We start from the raw sequence: 6,878 nt of genomic DNA on the forward strand, positions 1-6,878 counted from the left end.
CCCACACCCTGCTGCCATGAATGAGGGTTGGAGCTGCTCCAGAGTCACACCCCCTCTCCTTTCCTGACTCCACATTGTGAGGAGCTGCCACAGAGCCACACTGGAATCCTGCTATCACCGTTGCTTCTGTGCTACCATCCCCAGAGAGAGAAAGAGTGACAGCAGGAGAGAGGGAGAGAGCCCCTGTGAAATAAATAAGGCAGGAGATCTTTCTCCTTTATTTAATGCCTTTATTAAAAAGAAATCAGCTCGGGTGGGGAGAACTGATGGGTTGCGCACACGCCACTGCTGTTCCCAGGAGTGGCACAGAGGAGGAGGTTGACTGCAGCTTTATCCACTGGTATGCAGGCAGCACTGGTGACTCCTTTCCTCACATGAGTATCAAGAGATCCTTTTTATCCAGTCTGACATTCGGGGTCCTCTTCCTAGCTGGCATCCTTTGTTAGGGTGAGGGGTAAAAAGGATCTTAACAGACACTGGATTCAGTCGCTCACCTTTAGACATCACTTAGATCTCTTAATTCCATGTTGGCTCATTGTTTTAGGGGTTTGTTGCTGGATTTGGTATGGTGTTTACACCTTTGCATGCTGGTCCTTCACATTTGCATGTCAGCGCCGATTTCACCTTTTCAGTCCCAGATGTCATCTCCAAGGATGTGGCAGGGCAGGGAGGGGATGCTCGATGGGAGAGGGATTTTTAACCATCAACAGGTAATTAAAGAAAAAACTATTAACAGCAGGTAATTACAACATGAAATTATTAACAACAAATAGTTTAAACTCCAACTTAGCAGCAACTATGCAACCTTTTTAAAAGAAATGAACACCTTCTTCTACACATAACACCCTACACTCACACCATTCATCACTGGTGTGCCACAATGGGAGCAAGAGTCTATACTCACATTTCTATTGTCGGACACAGTTTACTGTCAGTGTGATTCCTGCTTTGGATGAAATAGCATCTCAGGTAGCTGTTTTGACCCTATTCCCTCTGGTTTGTCTGGTCAAGGAAAGGTGTTGAACCATGGGAACTTGTTTGTCACATTGTTTCTCTTTGTCCTCTTGGCCCACATGGTCAAGTGCAGGGGCCCCTATGCCATCTTGGTTTTGCCCTAGATGGAACCAGGTGATATCTTGCTTTTGTTGGTGAAACCACTTCTCTCTTTTTGCAGTTTTCTTTTTATTGTTGTGTTCATTGCTATTTTCTTTAATAAATTGTGACTCTAACATATAATTTCTCTAAAATTTTCTTTGGTTTTCCCCTCCACTCTTGAAAGGGGGCGGCTTGAGCCGTTTTAACTTCCCTGCTAAGTTTTTAAAATGACCCCATATGTATACAATGATTTAAGTGGGCAAATGTGTTTCAGCATATTATGTCAAAATTTCCTAAAGTAACATTATCATGTTATCATACGTGCAACTTAATACAGAATATATAATCCATATCGCTACCCTTGTTACTAGCTGCAAAAAGAATAGATTTCATATTGCATCTATTGTGTACTGAGTAGTTATATTCTTCTATTGCTTCTAGTCGAAGAATTAAAAGGAACACAAAAAAATGCTTAAATCCCATATTGTCTCTAATTTGATATTTTAGCTGCAAAATTACATTTTAGAAAACAGTAGATGTACATAGTAGGATTTTAATTATGAAGATGTTTTTACCAGTTATTTGTTGTTATTATGCTGTGTTATGTGAAGTTATGAAACTGTCCTTGCACATGGGCCACATTTTAGGACTCCACTTGCAGCATGTCACAAAGTAGTGCAGAATACTTCAGTGTATAAAGCTGTCATTGTTTAGGAATAGTGCACTCCAATTTAGTGTTTACACTGTAACTCCAAACCACACTTCCACTTGCTTTACTGCCTACCTCCCCATCCACCATTCCCCTGTGGCAGACTGGAGAGGAGAATTGAAGACACAAAAAGTAAAGATAGCTGGTTGAGATAAGAACAATTTACTGGAAACAATAACGAGATAACAAAACAAACAGTAATACCAACAATACTAATGACAGAGGGTAGAAGTAAAGAAACTTTATGGCTCACCAGGGAAAGCCCCAGGAGAGACAATATCTGACCACTCCCTGCACCACTCTTTCTCTACCTGAAGAGATCCCTTCCCCTGGCAATGACATGAAATCCCAAGTGGGAACTGGCTCAGATGTGATGTCAAGTCAGCCTGATTTTACCCCTTTTAAACTAGGCATTAGTTTCAAGCCCTTGTTTAACTTAGGGTGAACCTAAGAGAGTTCCTCCATAAGCTTTTAGTGTTATTATGTTAAGTTGTTGTAGTGATTTTGGTTCGTTAATTTGAGATTTTGTTAATTTTGGAATTTCTTGGGTGGTGTACTAATGAGTGTGGTGGGTTTTAGTGTTGGTTAATAATAATTAACACAAAGTGACCACAAAGTATGCTCACTTTTTGTTGCGAGGTAGAATAAGAAGAAAGGTAAAGTAAGTTTAACATTTTAAAAGGGTATAAAGAAAAATTTATTAACAGTAACTAAAAGAAAGAGTAATAAAAATCAGAACAAAACTTTCAGAACATTTTCCTCACAACTTCTTTTTCTTATTGATAATATAAAGAAACAAAATTTAAAATTTTAGTCAGTTTACTACTTCTAAAAGTCTTTTTTCAGTTCACTTAGGGAGAGAAGTCTCTCTTGTCCATGTTATGGAGACTTCTCCACAAGAAAAAAAACAATTTTTTTGTGGTTCTGTCATAAATAGCAGCCACCCAGGGAAATTTGTAATTCTGAAGTTCTTTTTATTTGTCACAACCTGTTTTTATAGTTGTGTTTATGGGCTATGTTAACTTATGGCATATTGGCTTAGAGATGAGCTGTTTAAAGAGAAAATTTCTCATTATTTATTTTTAAAATCATCTTCATCTCTGGGAACAGAGATCTTGTCTTCTTGGGGGTATAGGATTTTCATTACTCTTTTTTCTTCTCTGTTAAAACTTCCCATAGGATCATAGTTACTTTAACATCTGCTTACTTTAGCATGGAGACTTTTGTTTGATATCTAAAATTTGAATACTTTCATCTCTCCGTATGTGTTATAGGGAAAGAGAGTCTTTCTCTATAGCTTTATTAGAGGATTTTAGCTTTAAGATTAAGGCATCTCCTCATTTTTCTTATCTGGGACATTGACTTTTTCTTCACTGACTTTGATGTTTTTATGTTATTTTATACGCTTGCATCTTGTTCTTTTTTTTACTTGAGGGAGGAGTGAAGCATTGAACGAGTTAACGTTTCACCCAGGGCCTGCATATGGTCAACGTGACCCCAGTTGGATTGGGTGTTAACAGATGGTGGCAACTATGGCTGGGGGGGTGGTTAGGATCTAATTGGCCAGGTTAGGACTTAGTAGCAGCACACCTGTGGGGTGGGGGGCTTGGTGGTGTAGTGTGTGGCTTCTCCTTCCCAGTGGTTGTGGTGGTAGAACTGTGGCTGAGTCAGCTCAGGGCTGCTCTTGCAGACTGGTGGACTTGGCTCGTGGCTCGGCTCTAGCTTAGCAGTAAGATGTAAGAAATTGTAGCTGTGGCCTGGCCTGGCCTTCCCTCCCCTGCCTGGCAGCTGATGAGGGGCTGACAGGTGCGCCAGGGCAAGGGGCCTGGCTTTGTGGCAGGGGCCTGTTATCTCTGTCGGTAGGAAGAGAAAGAGGAAGCTCTTGGGTGTCTTTCACCTTTAACATGCTTTTTCACAGAAGTGTGTACAACTTTCTAGTGGCTAAAAGCTTTGCATCACTTCCATAAATGCCTTTTATGCAAAACCAGGACAGTTGTCCAAGTCCTACTTCCCTATTGGTAACTTGTTTCCCCTATATGGTTATAGTTTCAGAATGTTCCACCCCCAAGTGTGTATATATTGTTGCTTCCCCTTTGTCTTGGGTCTTTGGACCTCGCCCCATACTACATATGGCTTCCCCACGTTTGTTGTTTTTTCTCCTTATTTAAGTTCTTTTTTGGGCAACTCCATAGTTTCTGCTCCATTTCATTTTCGCCACCATCGCCCTGAGGTCAGGGGACCAAAGAGGTTTGTCGCAGCAACCCTCACTGCTGCAGTCCTATATAATAACCTTCAGGTCCTAATTATCCCCCTTTATGCCTACTGCAAAAATTACCCTGTCCTTGCCAGAACCAGGACAAAAGCAATGCTCCTGACCTTCCTTATGTAAGTAATTCACCACAGGCTTGTGAATAATCCAAGTGATTTGAGTAAGTTTATTAGGCAGTTTACATATTTGAAGCTGTGTGCCTGGACATTTACTTGTATTGGATTTGTTGAATTCAATCCTTTCTTTTGTAAAAACACAACTGAAGAAGCCCCCGAATATGCACAAATGTCATGAAGTACTAAAAGTAACTGAAAACAGGAGTGAATCTAGGTAAGTACTTAGAAAGAGAAAAAAAAAGGTCCAAGCATTCACAATTCTATCTGTAAAGCTGCTGTATTTTTTTAAGGACTGTTGGTGTATTATCTTGTCTGGCCTTCTGTTGTTCAGGTCTTCCTTTAGGAAATAAATCAAAATAAAAGAATCACATTCTGAAGTGTTGGGGGGACAACACTGTACAGAAAAATATGGAAAGCTTTCTTACACCTGTGATAGTGAAGAAAACACTGATTTAACACAGTTTATATCTAGCTCTTAAGTTTAATATCCATCTATGCAAAACTAAACACTTAAGCATCTGTAGCTTCTTAAACCCTTTTAAACAGTTGTAATTCTTGGCATAACTTAGTTCTTGCCAGCACTTCTTGTTTTAATTCACTAAGACCAAATAGGAAATACATTTCCTTCAGTCCAAGAGTTCAGTAAGGAAATAGGTGTCTTTCTCTAGCATAGAACACAAGGACCTTCATTTCTTCATACCATCAATTAATAGGTCAATGATTATAGATGCAGGATGTCCTCGATGTGGGAGTAATGAGCTTTGACTCCATGATTCAGAAGGCTGAATAAATGCTTTATTAAGTTATACTATATTGTGTTACATACTACACTATTACTATACTAAACTATACTATACTAAAGAAAAACTTGTGACTCCAGACAGTCACGACACAGCTTTGACCTAATTGGTCAATCAGTCCAAACAACCATCACCAGAGTCCAATTAACAACGTAAATTTTGTAAGCAACTGTAAGTTTGGATCAAATATTATTTTTATTTGTTTCAAGTGTGAAAAAATGCAGAAAGACACCAGGAGGACTTTTTAAAGCATTTCGTCATTTAATGTTCAGTCAACACCCAATGCTGTGGAAAAACACTTTACAAAGATCTTAAACACAAATCTTATGTATGGTGCTTTATCTTTCAGGGACATTAGAAAATTAGCACTGAAGACACAGAATGAACATGTACTTTCATATAAATGTGAACATATAAAAAATAATGCTGAGCCTTTTTAATAGTTGAAAAAGTATTTGTATTATATTTGTTTGTTGTATTTAATTTTTTTTTATAGCTCTTCCTTCCTGATTTGAACCAGGTCTGGAAATGGAAATAAAAAAACAATGGCAGAAACAATATTCTTAATCTTTTTTTGGCTTGGGGAAACCAAAAAAATTTTGAAAGCCTAGGAGAAAATCAGCTCTTTGGAAACATTACCAGCCATGCTTCCAGATAAAGAGACTGAGAAAAAAATAAAATTAAACATTTATGCAAATTTATGAACCCACTGAAGTTTAGCTGCCAGCCTTTCACTGGAAGGTTACAGAATACTTTTCCCATTTCTTTTGGCTTATACAAATCAGTAAAAACTATATGTTACCATATATGTATATGGTATACCACTTGATATACCACTAAACAGCAACACTAATGCCCAAAATCAAATATGACAGAAGAATGCAGTACAGTTTAATTCAAAAACTGATTCAAAATTTAAATCTCCTTTACAGGAATTTTCTAATCTCAAAAACTTCTCCAAATCCTGTTTTTGGAACACTGTAAACAGACTTGCATATGTGTGTAACTCAAACACATTGAATATTGTTATTGCATGCCAGTCTGAGTTTGATTTTTGATTAATAAAGCTGAACTTCCTCTCTGATTTTAGCGATCAAAGTTAGAAGAATGCATTTTTTTCCTTTATTTACAATCTAAGAAAATTCTTTCAGTACTGTATTTGAGTTCTTTACTTTTTATTAAAAATGTTTGGACACTGTTATTTTTGAGCCATTTGAACATTGTTTTTAATTGTGTAGTAGATAAAATAAATAGCTCTTTTTAAATTTGATTAGCCACATAATTTTACTTTTTAATGAACAGGTTCCTCTGAATATGGTATTGCCTGTAAATTAATCTATTATGCACACCATCTACTAAATGGATGTTTTGTCAGAATTTCTAGGCTTATCTGTTATAAATTCTTTTGAGAACTGAATTATAGTAGAGTTACTGAGTTACACAACTGAGTTGCTGGAGCATTTTATCTGTAGTTATTTGCAGTAATTATTTGTTCTTGCCAGCGGAAGGCCATTTAAAAAGATTTAGCCTTTATGTTACAGGACCACAGGGTATTTCCTCTCTGATACTTGTGAAATATTTTTCAGATATCAATTTAGTTTTTTCACAAGCAGAGTCAAATTTACATGAGCTTTTACCATGATGGTAGGTTAACAGCTGGACTTGATGATCTTGTAAGTCTTTTTAAACCTCAATGATCCTATGATTCTATGACATAATTTTCATTGTTGGTTTATCATGAGTTGGTCAGCTGAAACAGTCTTTCCAGCTGTCTATAACATTGTCTATACATACAATCAGGTATGCTAGTTTCAGCTATTATAACTGATTTATAACTTACACTTACTGCTAATGCTGATGATATCTGTAGTAATAGTGTATTTCATGAC

The sequence above is a fragment of the Motacilla alba genome, chromosome 2, assembly GCF_015832195.1.
Source record: "Motacilla alba alba isolate MOTALB_02 chromosome 2, Motacilla_alba_V1.0_pri, whole genome shotgun sequence".
NCBI lineage: Eukaryota > Metazoa > Chordata > Aves > Passeriformes > Motacillidae > Motacilla > Motacilla alba.